Source organism: Papio anubis, chromosome 3 (assembly GCF_008728515.1).
Source record: "Papio anubis isolate 15944 chromosome 3, Panubis1.0, whole genome shotgun sequence".
Classification (NCBI taxonomy): domain Eukaryota; kingdom Metazoa; phylum Chordata; class Mammalia; order Primates; family Cercopithecidae; genus Papio; species Papio anubis.
In genome coordinates, this window is record NC_044978.1 from 65,054,616 (window position 1) to 65,070,818 (window position 16,203).

The 16,203-nt window shown below is 34.7% G+C and overlaps 1 long non-coding RNA gene across 2 annotated transcripts in view; it reads left to right on the forward strand.

The window, feature by feature from the left end:
- The window catches only part of LOC103884616, a 28,039-nt gene extending 12,038 nt beyond the window's left edge, over positions 1-16,001 (forward strand). The window contains exon 3 of one of the 2 annotated variants that reach the window (XR_002522194.2): positions 13,962-16,001. This is a non-coding gene — a long non-coding RNA (uncharacterized LOC103884616). Of the gene's footprint in view, positions 1-1,426; positions 4,530-13,961 lie in introns of those variants that run through there. The other variant, XR_002522195.2, reaches the window with a different exon arrangement.
- The last annotated feature ends 202 nt before the right edge of the window (positions 16,002-16,203 follow it).

Below are 16,203 nucleotides of genomic sequence, written 5' to 3' on the forward strand. Positions count from 1 at the left end.
ATCCTGAATTAAACATATAAACCAGGGGGTGAAGATGTGTGAAATTATACAGACTTATGGAGGTTTCTGCTTCTCTTTTAAGGGAAAATCAATACATTACACCTAGAAAAGTTCTTTTTTTTTTTTTTTTGGTATGTTTATTGTAACTTAAATATCCAAAATATTCATGTACATTTCTATATCCTTGGCCATAACAAAAACCAGCTTGGCAGTAGGAGTGTAGAAAGATTCACTTTATAAAATCTGAGTCAGAAAATATTGATCAGAATTGTCAGAACTTGATAGTTTAACATTTATTTTAGTGATCATAACTAGTTTAAGATGGTTTTACTTTTTTGATAAGAAGTTTAGGGTTATGTAGTTCAGTTTAGTTTTTAAGATCAAAAGCATATATTCCAATTTAAGAATTTTCCTTACTTAAATTAATCATTGTCCTGGCAATAAAAGTGTACATTTGTGGAAAGATTTGCATGACATAAATAGTCATTCACCTTAAATTAGAAAGCCAAAGCCCCAGTGAGACAGGCAGGGAAGGACTCCTGTTTAAACTTATTTCATCCAGTGAAAATGTCGGAAAATGAGATCCAGATTCTGGGTTCCTTAGCACTTCACCGTCCACCCATCCACTTCACCAAGCACTTTGTTTTAATACCTAGAGATTGTCATCATAGAAAAGAGTAATGTGATTCTAAGTAGACTATCACTAATGCTTTAGCCATAATTACAAATTAATGTAACTATAGTCTTCTGACATCTATCACTCATTCATATATCCACTCACTCAACAATTATTGCATGTGTATTATGTGCCAGATATGGAGCTACATACCAGGGAGAGAAATTGAAACAATTTTTTATCCCCAGTAAGCACAGAGTCTTTTTCTGTGATGCTGGCAAATTAATCAGAAGACCAAAATAGCTATCAAAATATTTCATTCTCAATGTTTCTGATCAGACAATAATTAATAATTCAATAATTCCAGAAATTAGGCAATAATTCTCCTAAAATTAGTTTGGTTTTGCACATAGTACTTTAACAGATCTAGACATGGAGAAACATACAGTTATTAAGTGGAATGGCACTTGGACATTTATTGTGTGCCAAGGAGTTATTGGAATATCAAGTGCGAAAAATAATCAGGTATTATAAATGTGTAAAATAACATTGGTACAGAAGAAAAGTCAATGGACTTATTGAAATTAGGGGTTCATATAATTCTTCTATTACTCTGAGAGCTCAACATTCCCAAGAATAAAGGCTGCAATGAGACAGTGAGGAAACCACTAGACTTGGAAACACGTATCCGGATCTGAGACCTGACTTTATCATTTACTCAGTAAGAGATGTTGGGTATGCAATGTCACATTATCTTGAATCTGAGTTTTGGATTTTTTTAATGGTCACAATAATAACTACTTTATTAAGTTACAGAGAGAACAAGGTGAGATGCAACAAGGGAGAACACTTTGTAAGCCATAAAATTGAAGAGATTACTGATATTAATAAACAGTAAGTATAAGTGTATCTTATGAGCACATCTTTTTTCCTGCACAATCTTCTACAATTCACAAATATTTCTTCTCAATATTTTTTCGTCTTTCCCTTCCCTCTAATGCTTAGTTAATTGCCTTAATTAAAATCTACTACCTGCCCCTTCTCTTCTCCGTTCCTCTTCATTATATTTGTAATTCAGAATTTGACATTAGTTTTGACTGATATATATAATCACAATGTTAGCCATAAAAGTAAAATCATAACAATATGAATTTTGGTGCAGCAGTGGAGATCTCAATCTTAGAATCTCTGAAGATGTTTCTTCCTAATTCTCTCATATTTGGGTCTAATTAAAACTGTATTTCCACATATATTAGATTTTCACAATAAATGAAAATCCTATTTACCATAATTATGAACTCCTTCCTTAATATACTTGCATTGCAACATCATGGTTTTCCATCAGTTTTTGTTATAAATATAGAATATTTTCTAAATATTTTGGAAGAAGTGGATTATTCATAGGGCTACATCAGCAGTTTGGTTTTTTTAACTAACCTGAGGACCTTCCTCTCTATTCTCTCAGAATTTTGCTTTTATGTCTGTTATAACATTTAGCACACTTGATTTACAAATTGAATGTTTATCTTCTCTTTTTTTCCTTTACCTTAAAAAATTATTCAGGATAGAAAGCAAAATCAAGTTTTTACTCATCTTTCTACCATCAGTGCATACCCTAATGATGGCAATGATGGCAATGATGTCAAATTATGTTTGTAAAGTAAGTTATTTTCACTGACAATGTAAAATTCATGTACAAGTAGCTTTGCAATGACATTTTTTTTTTTAAAGTGGTGGGACTTTTTGCAGAAGTCAAAGACTGCAAACTTTAGTAAATGATATAAAAGTTGACTTGGATAAATGAAAAAGCATTATGTATTATTAGAAATAAAGCCTCTATATTATACTAATATCAATTCTGTTGAAATTATTTCATAATATAATGTAATCCCAATTGACATTTTAATATGGCTTTGGCAGAGGGTATTCGTCACAAAATGATTTAAAAATTTATTTGAAATAGTAAATGAGCAAGAATAACCCCAAACTTTAAGTATATAATAAAGTACTGGGATTTGTACTAATAGATAGTAAAACATATAATTCTAAAATATTTAGAATAGAGTGGTATTACTATGAAAGAAGCAAAAAATAAAATATATCATAAAGTCTAGAAATAGAACCATGTATGTTTGGTATATGATGAATCTATAAGTTAGTATATTATAAAAAATATGCTGCAAATTAATAGGAAAATTATGTATACTTAACAACAAGACCTTTTCTCATAAAAATTCTATACACACAATTAAAAGGTGAATAGTTGCATTATATAGGATCTTTGTCAATAAGAAAAGATCAACATTCTAATAGATAAATATAATAGGCAAATAGCACACCGAAATTTGCAAAAGAAGAAATACAAATGTACCATAAACACATGGAAAACGTTAAATTCTGTAATAATCAAATATATAAAAATTAAATTAATTATGGTATTTTTGCATATTAAGATTCATAGCAATGTTTAAAAATAAATTCATTTGGGATTAGTATATACGTAGAAGGTGGGTTTGCTGAGCATCTGCAAAATATGAAGAAATTTAAACTCTTCACCATTTCTTGCTACTCACAAACAAAAGTAATTTTTAAATGTAATATCAATACAAATAATGAAAAAAACAGCCAATGAAATGGCCACATTAAGTAGAAACAAAAGTATATGGTCATGCTTTTCTAGAGAAAAAATAAACAGTACTTACTAAGATCTCTAAAAGTAAGCACTCTCACTGGCCTGCCCGAGTCACACTCCTACGAATCTTCCTTAATTAACTAATTAAGGACGAAGACAAATATTTATCTAACAAGATGTTCTACAGAGCCTTGTTTATAATGGAGAAAAATAGAATCTAGTTAAGTGGGCCTCCGTAGAGGGATTAAACAAAAGATTGTAAAGCCTGCAAGGGGAACTTCACATCTAATGACATGAAGGGATATCTATGATATGATATGGCATCTGGAAAATAGTATTTGTGATATGATAGGAGTTTTGCAGAAAGTTTCATTAGACTAGGAAAGGGAAGTATAATATACAAAATAATGTTTTTGGTGATTATTTCTAGGTAGTAGTTAAGACTAGGTAAATACATGTATTTTCAAACATTTTACAATTAAAAATGTGTAATTGTTTAATTAGGAAACAGTCTATTATTTTTAAACAAAAAATAAGACTATGACTACTATAATTAATTTTTATTTCTTATGAAAATATTTGCTTTTTGCAAAAGTTCAGACAATGTATGTGTTCTGTTTTATGATTCCTGTCCCTAAGTTCTACTTTCCAGGGTTTATTATGACTAATTGCAGTATATATGCATTATGTATACACATATCAAAGCCATCGTCCTCAATGAAATTGTCTAACTGCTCATGTGTGCAAATAATTTGAGAGGGCATACACAGGTTAGCCAAGTTGTGGACTGATCAAAAAATTTAGAGATGACTGCTTTCAACATTACCCTTGACATGATAGTCAAAGTGTTATTGTGCTTTCCCTTAACTCATATACCTCAGGCATCCCCTCAACCACAGAGCACACTCTGTCATTGTAGATTATGTCACTGGATGATAAAGTAAGCAGAATTTTGGGGGGATGTGGGCTTCAGTCCTTCCTTTCATGACATCTCTGTGCCTTTCTAGCACCTCTCTAGGAAACCAGTGCCCATATAAGTTAATTTCTTAAGCATGACCATCAGTCTTCTGCACCTGCTTTGACAACTAAGTCTTTTAAAATGTTCTGGAGAAATTTCTTTTCTCCAGAAATTCCCTGGGAGAAGCAGCAAACTAACTACTAGTTTAAACATCAGCTGAAATCTGAGTAAACTGTTGCTCACTATTACTTCACAGACAGCAGTGAAGCCCAAATAACACCAGGCATGAAACAAAATGAAGCATTTTGTGGAGATAATAAAGTAAGAAAAATGTAAAAAAAAAAAAAAAAAAAAAAGGAAAAAAAATCTTTGCTTTACTTCTATAAAATTCTATCTCAATATCCATGAAATGTGACAAGATATAATTTTGATAAGTTGCCAGTGTAATTGGTCATTTATTAAAAATGAAAACTAGGGTGTTATTTCATGGGTATAATTTAATAAATGAGCATCATTTTTACAAGTCAGCATTTGGCATTGTGTACTGATGTTAGTGACTTGGCTGAAAAATGTAATGAATCTGGTAGCTTCAATTTAAAATCGCCTAGATTATTTTAGCACAGCCCAAGCAGATTTTTTTCTAGAAATTTATCTCTAGATTTCCCATTTATTTGTTAAGAGTTGTGGGTCTGATACAAAAACACAGCACTGTACTACTTCAATACGGGACGTGCCCCTTCCCCAGATTCATGTCTTTAGATGAGAGTACTTGAAATCTTTCTAAAAAGTCAGCACGCTTAGTTCCCTGAAAATCAGGTCACTTTGTGGAAAGGAGATGCCGGAACATCTAATTAATAATCACTATTGACTTTTCTTCATTGGCTTTTTTTTTTTTTTTTTTTTTTTTTTGAGATGGAGTCTGGCTCCAGGCTGGAGTGCAGAGGCGCAATCTCAGCTCACTCAGCTCACTGCAAGCTCCGCCCCCCGGGTTCACGCCATTCTCCTGGCTCAGCCTCCCCAGTAGCTGGGACTACAGGGGCCCACCACCGCGCCTGGCTAATTTTTTGTATTTTTAGTAGAAGCGGGGTTTCACCGTGTTAGCCAGGATGGTATCGATCTCCTGACCTCTTGATCAACCCGCCTCGGCCTCTCAAAGTGCTGGGATTACAGGCGTGAGCCACCACGCCCCGCCCTTCATTGGCCTTTGTATGGAAAATGCGCCACTGAGCTAATCTAATGCCAGGCCTATGATGTAAGATGCTTTCATTATTCTGACTTTATAGTAATCTGAGGAGAGAACAGCTACTTGTGAATTCTGAAGGAGACAGTGTGCAAGCTTCCATTAACACTGATGAAGTTCCTGAAGAAAAGGAAATGTACTTAGTCTTATGTCAGGTAATGATGATGTATTGCACTCAGTCACACATTTATCTCTTTTTAAAAATGGAACTTCTATCCAAAGGCTGAGAGGTTGTTCATTTATAAAGCATCTACTATGTGCCTGGAACCCTGGGCAAGGAACAGTGCAGAGATGAAGGGGAATAAGATCCCCATTTCCAAGAATGTCACATAAGGCTGGAGAGAGGAAACTAAATAATGGTGATATAATGAGATGTGTATTCTATTTTAGATATAAGGGCAAGTCTTTCACTAGGAAAGGGTTTAAGACATCTCCGCCAAAGTGCTGAATAAATTGGGAAAAGGAAATGGAAAAAAATGGTGTTTTAGCCTATTGGAATCACATGAGCAAAGCCACTATTGAAAAGTTCTACTTGGTCGAAAGTAAACACTCTGCGAGACTTACCCACCTGAGTAGCAATGGAGCCTGAGATAATTGCATAGTTGCCAGAGGTATATGGGAAACTCATGTTTATCTTCCCATGTTGCATATCAGCTGCATTTGCCTGTTTCTTTTTCTGCATTCCCCCTGAGGGTTGAGTGATCTCTCCAGTATGCCGGATTTTTCTCTCCAGGTTTCTTTTGTGCTGCATTTTTGGGAATGGTTACTTGTTGCAATTGGCTTTCCTGCTCAATGGTGGGGTTTTTTTGTTTTTTTTTTTCCGTCTTTGCTGGGGGTTGTGCCAACTACAAGTTCTGCTGTTTCTTAATTAAATTCTTAATCTCTATAGGCTTATAACAGAAAGTCTTTAGTTCTTGGCTGCAAGAAAAAAGAATGTAAGAACAGCAAATAATACACAAAATGAAACCATTCATAATTGTTTTAAAAAAATGGGAAAGCTAGCAGCTGCTCAATTCCATTTATTTCTGTTATCTGCAGAATTTCTCATGGAAGGCAGGAATAATCACTGTACTCAGCAGCTTGGGAAATGCAATTTTATATAATACACAGACTTCATGAAACTGCAAAATAACAGGAAGTTTAGCCATATTTGAATGCAGGGAAAAACTGAGACTGGGGAAAAACGTGTCTGAATTTGCCTTGAAATAGGAATATGTCCAAAAAGCTTTCAGTATTCACAGACATTCATCCATCGTTGCTTGTCTTACTGAAGATTTTATTAGCCCCCATTCTTAGATGAGGAACTAAAGCATTCAGCATGTTCAAGTTCATATAGCAAATCAGCAACCATAGTCAATAAGTGAATTCTGATTTTACATTTCCCAAGCCCATGACTTATTCCCCTGTGTCACAGCTCTCCTTTTTTCCCACACTGTGACATACCAGATGGCAGCCACAGCTGAAGCCAATGTCTGAATACTCTTGTGTGATGTCTATTTTTTTTTTTAAGTAGATGCAATGTGATATTGCCATTTCTTTTATTAATATGAGTGCTGCTTCTATTGGGAACATTTCTTCCTATCCACCTTCTAGGAATATTTTTCTAGTAAGATTTAGTGTTTTCTAATCCTGAGCTTCCAGATGATGGAATAACCATCAAATTTTGTTTTCCATTTTCTATTATAGATATTTTCCATTGCTTTCCTTGTATGGTCCAGTGTCAGTGATTTTCTGTCACAGAGTATTTTTTTCTCCATGTTTATCTGTTTTCTTTGTCTTAGCAAATATAAGAGCTTTATAATTAGCTTCTCCCCTCCTCCTTCCCCTCCCTCCTCCTCCTCCTCCTTCTCCTTCTTCTCCTTCTTCTTTCTTCTCCTTCTCCTTCTTCTTTTGTCTTCTCCTCCTTCTTCTTCTCTTCCTTCTTTTTCCTCTTCTTCTCTTCCTTCTTCTTCCTTCTTATTTTTGTGAGACGGCGTCTTACCACCCAGGCTGGAGTGCAGTGGCATGATCATGGCTCACTGCCTGGACCTCCCAAACTCAGGTGATCCTCTCACCTCAACCTTCTGAGTAACTGGGACTACAAGTGTGTGCCACCATACCTACAGACTTTTTTGTACAGGCAGGGTTTAACCACATTGCCCGTACTGGTCTTGAACTCCTGGTCTCAAGTGATCCTCCTGCCTTGGCCTCCCAAAGTGCTGGGATTACAGGGGTGAGCCACTGTGCCTGGCTATCTAGCTTTTTCAAATACTATAACTACATCTAAGTATTTGGCTCTGTGTCCTGTTACCACACTCCACACTTCATCTATTTCTATACTTATCTACCTCTTCTTTTACCCAATCATCACTAGATAGTGCTTACACTCAAGGAACTAGTCCAGATGCTATGAAGGAGACAAAGATTCAGACACCAAATTCTTTATTCTGTAAACTTACAGTCTGCTAGGTCAACCAGGACATTTAGTTGCCCATTCACTTATTCAATTATTCATTCATTCCACAAATTTTTCTTGAGCAGCCAGTACATATCAGTCCTGTGTTACATGGCAGTGAACTAAATAAGTGCTGCCTCTGTCTATCATGGATTGGATAACAGAGTGAAGAGCTATGGTATTGTTGCCATGCTGACATGGGAAGTAGAATTCTTAGGGAACTCATACGAGTGGCACCTCCTTTGGAGAGAGGGAAGGCTTCTTGAAACAAGATATGTCTGATACATGAAACATGAGTGGGAGTTAGCCAGATGAAGGCAGAAATAAGTGCTTCAAGAAGAACATACATAAAGGCTCTGAAGAGAAAGAAAGCTTACCGTATTTAAGAATCCAAACGACGTTTAATATGGCTGCTTCTGGAGTGTGAAGGAGGAGCTGGTGAGAAATAGGCTTCAGCAGAAAAGTAGGTTGGAATTAAAGAAGTGTTTTCTATTTAAACTACTTGAGATATTAGAACTATTTTTTTCTCAACTATAAATATTCACTGTACTGAGGCATTATTGCTATACAAAAAACTATGCATATTTAATGTATATAACTTAATGAGTTTGAAGATAAGTATATGCCTATGAAATCACCGTCACAATCAATGCCATAAACCTATCCATCACCTCTAAAGGTTCTTGTTCTTTTATTATTGTTATTATTATTATTTGCGATAAGAACACTTAAGATCAACCCTCTTAGCAAGTTTTTAGGTGTACAATACAGTATTGTTGACTGTAGGCGCTATGCTATGTGGTAAACCTAATTATCTTGCAAAACCGAGACTTTGTATCTTTTGACAGACACCTTCCATTCTCCCCTCCCCAGCACCTGGCAACCACCATCCTACTCTCTACTTTTATGAGTTTGCCATTTCTAAGATTCTTCATATAAGTAAATGGATTCCACAGTATTTGTCCTGTGTCTGGTATATCTTAGCATTATGTCCTTCAATTTCATTCATATTGTCACAAATGGCAGGATTTCATTCTTTGTTAAGGTTGACTAGTATTTCAATTGTATATGTATAACACATTTTTTTTTTTTTTTTAATTCTTGGGTCTGTATTTTTAAAGCTCTCTCTGTCTCCTGGGTAGAGAAAAAATTAGATCAGTGGTTTTGCAAATGTTTTTGGGACCGACAGAATCAGCATCACCTAGGATCTTGTTTGAAATGCAAATTTTCGATCCTCTAGATCCTCAGAATCAAAAACTATGGGGATAGGAGCCCACCACTATGTGTTTTAAGAAATCTTTCAGATGATCCCAATGTACGCTTAGGTTTGAGAATAGCTAGATTAAAGAGGAACAAGATTGGGGGAAAAGAGACTGTGTAGGACACTGGGACAATGACTCATGTAAAATTTACCTACACATAATTTTAATGTGAGCTAGAAGACTCCAGTGTCACGTCAGAGGCACAGATCTGCTGCCATGTTTGTTCAGAGAAAGCAGGTCAGGCTGAAGGATAGGCTTTTTAGAGAAGGAACCATTGAACTGAGCCTATAGTTTTAACTCTTAATTTACCGTCCCATGTGTAACCTTTTCTGACTATATTCATAATCATAGTTTTGAAAAATTGTTAACTGTCACACCACTAGCTTGATATAACTAGTGACCACTGAGTTATGCATTATCATAGTGGAAAATGTCCCAACTAAACATTCTATTGTCCTGAAAATTTGTGCAAAATCAATTGACTTTTATATCCTTATGTACATTGTTAATAAAAATTACTAAAATATAGCTCATGAATCATATCTGAACATTGCACATCTGTTTTTAATGGCTCATGTATATATAACCTAATAATGATGTCCTTGGCATTCACTGGAAACTCACGTTTGCTAGAGAAATTAATTGTAATATTGCTTGTGCAAAGCATTGTACCTGTTTTGTCTCCTTCCCTCCCTTCCTTCCTTCCTTCCTTCCCTCCCTCTTGTCTATTTGAGTTGTGACCATTATAAACTTTTAAGCAGAAGCTACTCTCTCTTAACTGTGTAGCATAGAATCAGTACAAAAAAAATTATATTAACAATTACATGCTATTTATCTTGTATATAGTAAACTGGAATCTTTGCAAAGTTTGCATTTCTTTCATGCTCACATATTTTCTCTCTGGCTTGCCAAAATTAAATCTACTTTTTGCTTTTTATACCACAGAATTAGCACATATTTTAATAAACATTTCTGACATTTCTTAATGCCTCATTATACTTGATTTGTTATCAGCAGCATCTGCAATATTTATTTCTAGAAATGGCGACATTGAGGTTTGGATCATCCAAGTCTTAAAAAAAGAAAAACTCTGGGACTTAATCATTGTATATGCACCATGTGTGTTTAGTTTTCTTTTTTTCTCAATTTAAATCTTCTAGTATAAAGTAAGGCCAATGTAAAATATTCAGAAAAATCCTGTAAGAATTGAGCCTAAGAAAGCTGAACAAAGAGTGAACTTTGCCAAGTCTTTTAAAAAGCCAGCTGTATGCATCTGCTTGTTAACATGTAGCATTATTCTGAGCTGGGAATTGTGTATGCAATTCACAGTGTACATGGGCCATTTGTCCTGGGAACATATATTGTGACTGCCAAAACTAAATAGAGTTAGCCAGTTCCCATGAGTGGAACATGATGGTCCTGAAACAAAGAGAAAAAACTGAAAATAAAAGTGACCGCTCTGATTGTTAGGGTGGAAAATGAACTGGAAACAGAAGAAAAATATGAACCAAAAGTGTTTAACTATTTACAAAACTTTTAAATTTAATGATTACTAACAATGACAAAATATTGCAGTGTACCATTTTTTATTTTGGTAAATACTTTGATAAATAACATGTTTAGAATATTAAAAGTAATGTATGATATTCAGTGATGTAGTATAACAAGCTATGTTATGAATAAAAATATTTGTATTTAGTTTAAAATTATAATTAACACTTGTAATTGTTTATGTTAAACATAGAATGAATCTTAGATTTTTTGAATTACAGATTGGTTAGGATTAGGTTCAGAGGCATACAGCAGAAACAACCAACCAACCAAAAAAAACCCAAATAGTGCAGGCTTAAATAAATAAAAACCTAGATAAGCAGTCTGAATTAATTGGCCCAAGGCTGGTGTGGCAACTCCAGAAAGTTTTCAGGGCCTCTAACTTCACACTTCAAGCCTTGACCATCTCTCAGTTCTACTCTCTTCTTCAAGGTTGAAAGAAGCCTGTGGAACTCATTATCCAATCTCTATTATTGAAAATAGGATGGCAGAAACAAGAAATAAAGGAACCCCCCTCCAACAATTCACACCCTTCTTTCCCCTCATATGTAAATGTTTGCAAATTACCTTTCCCAGACGCGAATGTTTCACATAGCTGCAATCATATTGTATATGTAATGTACTTTCTTCTTAGTTTATAACACAAATTTTTAATTTAATTCATAATTTCATCTATTAGTCAATCTTCATGCATTCAATAAGTATTAATTGATTATCTTCTTTCTATGTAGTGCTAGGTTTAAGTGGGGAATAAGATGTGGATTCTCTCCTCATAGAATTTACATATTTAGAGGTTAATAATCTATAAGGATTACAGTTCACATGTAATGTGACTAAGGCACATGACCTTGGACACAGAATGCCATGATATTGAAATGTGTTCTTGGCATTTATGTGTCAATTTTCCATGGAACCTGTTTGGGAAAATATGACTCCTAGTGAGAAAATGTTGATCATGAGTCTCCACTCAGTGGATGGGGATGGAATGATGCTTCAGGAAGAAATGATAAGCTCTGCTTCACAGGTCACACAGATCACACACAGAATGTTTGCATTCATTTTACTAGTAAACAGGATGGTTTTCTACTGATCAGCCAAGAACTCATTTCTGGGATTACCAGACTGCATTTGTGTTTTCTCGTCATGTCCCTTAGCAACAATGACGGAGAGTCACTGCAGTACTGATGGTTGCCTTGAAGACCTTCCTTGTTTTTCCCTTCCTGGGATAATTCCTTCAAACCTCTCATGATTTCTTGGAGTTTGTCTGCTTTTGTTATTGCCTGCCCTTCCAATTATGACTGGGAGTTCCTATAAATGGTTCTACAAAGACTATGTGGAAGAAAACTTTGGCTGATTATTAGAGAAAGTAAGGGATGTTGTTGTGCAAGTGAAACAATATTATGTTTAAAGAATTTACAAAATTTATTTCGAGCTTAGCTGTGAAATAAAATACTTTTGCTTGTTATCTTTTGAGTAGATACTGAACAAATATACCAGTAATGAATTCTTAGTTTTCTAAGTTAATTTTTATTTTAGAAATTTTTTAAAAAAATTATAACATTGATAATTACTGTAGAAAATCAGAGAATGTTGTTAAATTGAGATGAAAAGTAAGACTGCCTATAACTCAATTATTCAGAGAAAACCATTCTAAATATTTTAATGGTTTATATAACTACCTCCTTATATACATATAACATTTTTTAACACAAATTGCTTATAATTTGCCACCTGTATTACCTACTGCTATCAATCAAAATAAAACTTAAGCATCCTTCCTTACCAGTAAATATATATATTGTAGATTGTTATTTTAATGTCAACATTACTTTACTATTTGAATGAAACATTACTTATATATAGATAGCCATATTTATTTTTTGTACTATAAATAAAACTTTAATGGAATACTTACAAATAAATGTTTGCATACTTGTTAATATTTCCTTAGGAAATATTTTTAGAGATAAGATTTGTAGATTAAGGACAGCACACATTGTAATACTTTAAAACATAAAACCAAATGGTTCTTTAAGAAAGTTGGACCAATTATAACAATTACAAATGATCCTCACCATGGCGTTTTGTTTAATCACTGGGGATATTTGAAAAATGTTAACTTATTTTTAAAATTTTATTTATTTAATATTAGGATTGAAGACACCTGCCTATTTTGGGCTACTTTTTTTGCAAATTGTTGTAAGATTTATGTAACTATTAATTTTTAAAGTAATTCAGTCTTTTTGTGATAACATCAATATCATGCCTTTGCATAACAGGCAGTCGACACATACTTATTGGAGAAGGAATGAAAGCAATTGAGAATCTTGTATCACTCTAAGGGTATCATTATAAAGAAAAACATGACTGAAAAGCTCTAGAACTGCCCATTAGTTTTATTGATGGCAGCACCCAAAAGGAACATAGCTCCAGATAGTTCCCGCATTGTTTAATGTCATTTAACTAGACAGTGAAAGATAGTGAATAGAGTTATTTGTAATTTAATTCAGCACAATACAACGGTGCTGTACGTTGGGACAGAAATTAGGACAGAGAAGAGATGAAAAGATGAGAGTTTAGAATTTAAGTTAATGTGAAGAGTAACTATCATTAAATGAAAAAATTATGGCATTGATTAAGTAGCTCCATTTTAGACTCTTGGATGGAAAGTTCATATCCACATTTCTTGGATGTTATTTAATACATTGGTACTTTCTATTATATAAGAGCTTTATAGGCAATTTAATATCCTGAGACGATTTCTGTGATTTTTATTTGTGACTGTAGTACTTGTTTTTCTATTGCCCAGAGACCAGCAGTTTTCCAAAATTATACAATGATTGATACCACAGGATAATTGAGTCTTTCATTGTATGCAGGTTCACTTAATATGGTACAAAGTAGCTCTTAGACATGACCCTGTGTCCGATGAGCTTTAGAAAAATATAAAACAATCACAATTTCTTTGAACTAGCATTTTAAAAACCACTTTTGGTTTCTATTAATTTTAGTTTCAATAAGATAGATTTTCTTCCTGCTGTACATTTGATGATACATAAATTTACTAGCAATGTAACATACTAAGTGAATATGAAACGTAGCAGGTGATTACAAACCACCTGCTAATACATTAGGTACTACTAATACATTAGGTATTAGTACCTAATGCAATTACACTGGTATTAAAAATAATTGGTTTTTGGATTCATTTCCTTCAATAATGACTATATGTTGCATTTAATTCACTATCATTTTTCTTTAAATGTAGGTAATTGCTAACTCGTTGAATCACTGCCTTTGTATAAAAATATGATGTTGTTAACTTTGGACTAGGAAAAAAAAGAAACGACAAACATGACAGAGAAAACCTGTTTCTTGGAAATTCCCGTGGGCCAGGTATGTCTGCTATGTATCCAGGTGAGAAGCCCTTGTAATCACATCAGTGCATATCACAATGTAAATAGGCAGCTGTTTGCCTTCACCTATAAAAGGAGAATGCTTGTTTGGTAGGGAAATGTTATATATTCAAATTCGTTTATCCAATGTTCAATTTCACTTTTATTTTGATATTAGTGGAAAGCAATTTTGAGAACATTGAGAGTTATTTTGCTTTTTTTTTTTTTTCATCAGTTCATCTTGATTCAAACTATACTGAACTTTAAAATCAATTTATTTCTTTTAATTTGAAAGCTGAAATTTGGTATATAAATTGTTAAGAGTCATAGAACTATCAACTGGCCACTATGTCAAATTTTTCTTTGGGAATCACTCTATTTTTTCTAAAGACTATAGTTGAGATAAGCCAGTAGAGTGTTTTGCTTTTTAAATTCCTTCCTTGTGCTTATATTCTACAAAGTATCTAGATTCGCCTCCTGTTACATTTAAAACGCATTGCCATTAACTGTTGAGATAACGTGGATCAGTCTCAATCAGATAAGGGATATGGAATTTTCAAAAAGTTTATAGTATCTGTTCATGGTATTAAAGTACATTTGTAATTTCAAAACTGGATTTGCAACCTAGGTGCTACACCACAGCCCATCTTGTTCATATGCTCCCACCCTTATTGAGCCGTTTGGCTGGGAAACTGCTAATTTATCTCCTTGTGCACAGCTAGGTAACTTTCAGTGCAGAGAGAGCTTGTGTTTGTTGGTGATGGAGGTAAAGGAGGGAAAGAGTAGGTTTGGGGAACTCAGATCTGCGCTACTTTTGACACTGTGTGGTATGCAAAAATCTAAAGAATTTACTGGCCTGGTAGATTAACTACTTACACAGAGAAGAGATAATGGAGACCCGGCATGCTTTCCAGGAAACAGGCAGCTGGGAAGAGAGGGCGTGAATACTCCCCAGCCAGCCTTGCTGAGAAGTGCCCTCACAGCTGAGAGCCATGCAAAGAGGATGACAGAGCTGAGTAAGGCAGATGGGATCTGTTAGCCACCGCTGACTCTAACAATAGGCCAAAAAGGAAAACTGCCACTGTGTTCCCAGACAGTGAATGAGAGGGGCTGGCTGGCACTGCAGTCCCTGAATAGAATTTTAAAGGAGGAGTGGGCTGATCCAGGAGGGAGGGATATCATAAGCACAACTCAATTCAGACTTGTGCCATTATCTTGGGCTGGTGGGCTGTTAATTTGGGTAAAGAGTCTGTGTTCACTAGTGATGGGTGTCAAGAAGGGAAATATTATGTTTGGGAAAGTCAGATCTATGCTACTCTTGCTCTGCCTTGTACTCAATACCTACAAAAAAATTTTTAAAAGTAGTTTCCATGGACATCTACACCTGTTTATCCATCCATTCTTTCCTGAACATTTATTGAGTGGCCAGCCAATACTAGGTAAACTACTGCAGGACAAAAACAATAAGACCCAGCTCTGGTCCAAACCTCTGAAGATCTAGTAAAGAAAATAGGCATATTAAAAAACAACAAAATGAATAAATAAAGTCAAAATGCAGTAAGTTACACTAACTTCAAACCAGAAGCGCACTAGAAATCCCGACTATACCCTTATACCTTACACTTTTATTTGTATATGATGATTGAGAGTCAGGTTTTAGTGGCTCCATTGTCTGTTCATTGAAATAGCCCACCTGCCCAAGAAAACAATGACTTAACTAATTTCACTAATGAAGTGCTCTATAAATCATCTAATACCACATGAGGTAAGAGACATGTATCCATGTTTGGACAGATGAGGACACACAAAAGGTAGATAATTAGCTTAATGTCCCACTGCTTGTTTTATTTATTTTTTGAGATGGAATTTCACTCTTGTTGCCCAGGCTGGAGTACAATGGCTCGATCTCAGCTCACCAGAACCTCTGCCTCCCACATTTAAGCAATTCTCCTGCCTCAGCCTCCCCAGTAACTGGGATTACAGGCATGCACTGCCACGCCCGGCTAATTTTGTATTTTTAGTAGAGACAGGGTTTCTCCATGCTGGTCAGGCTGGTCTCAAACTCCCGACCTCAGGTCATCCACCTGCCTTAGCCTCCCAAAGTGCTGGGATTAG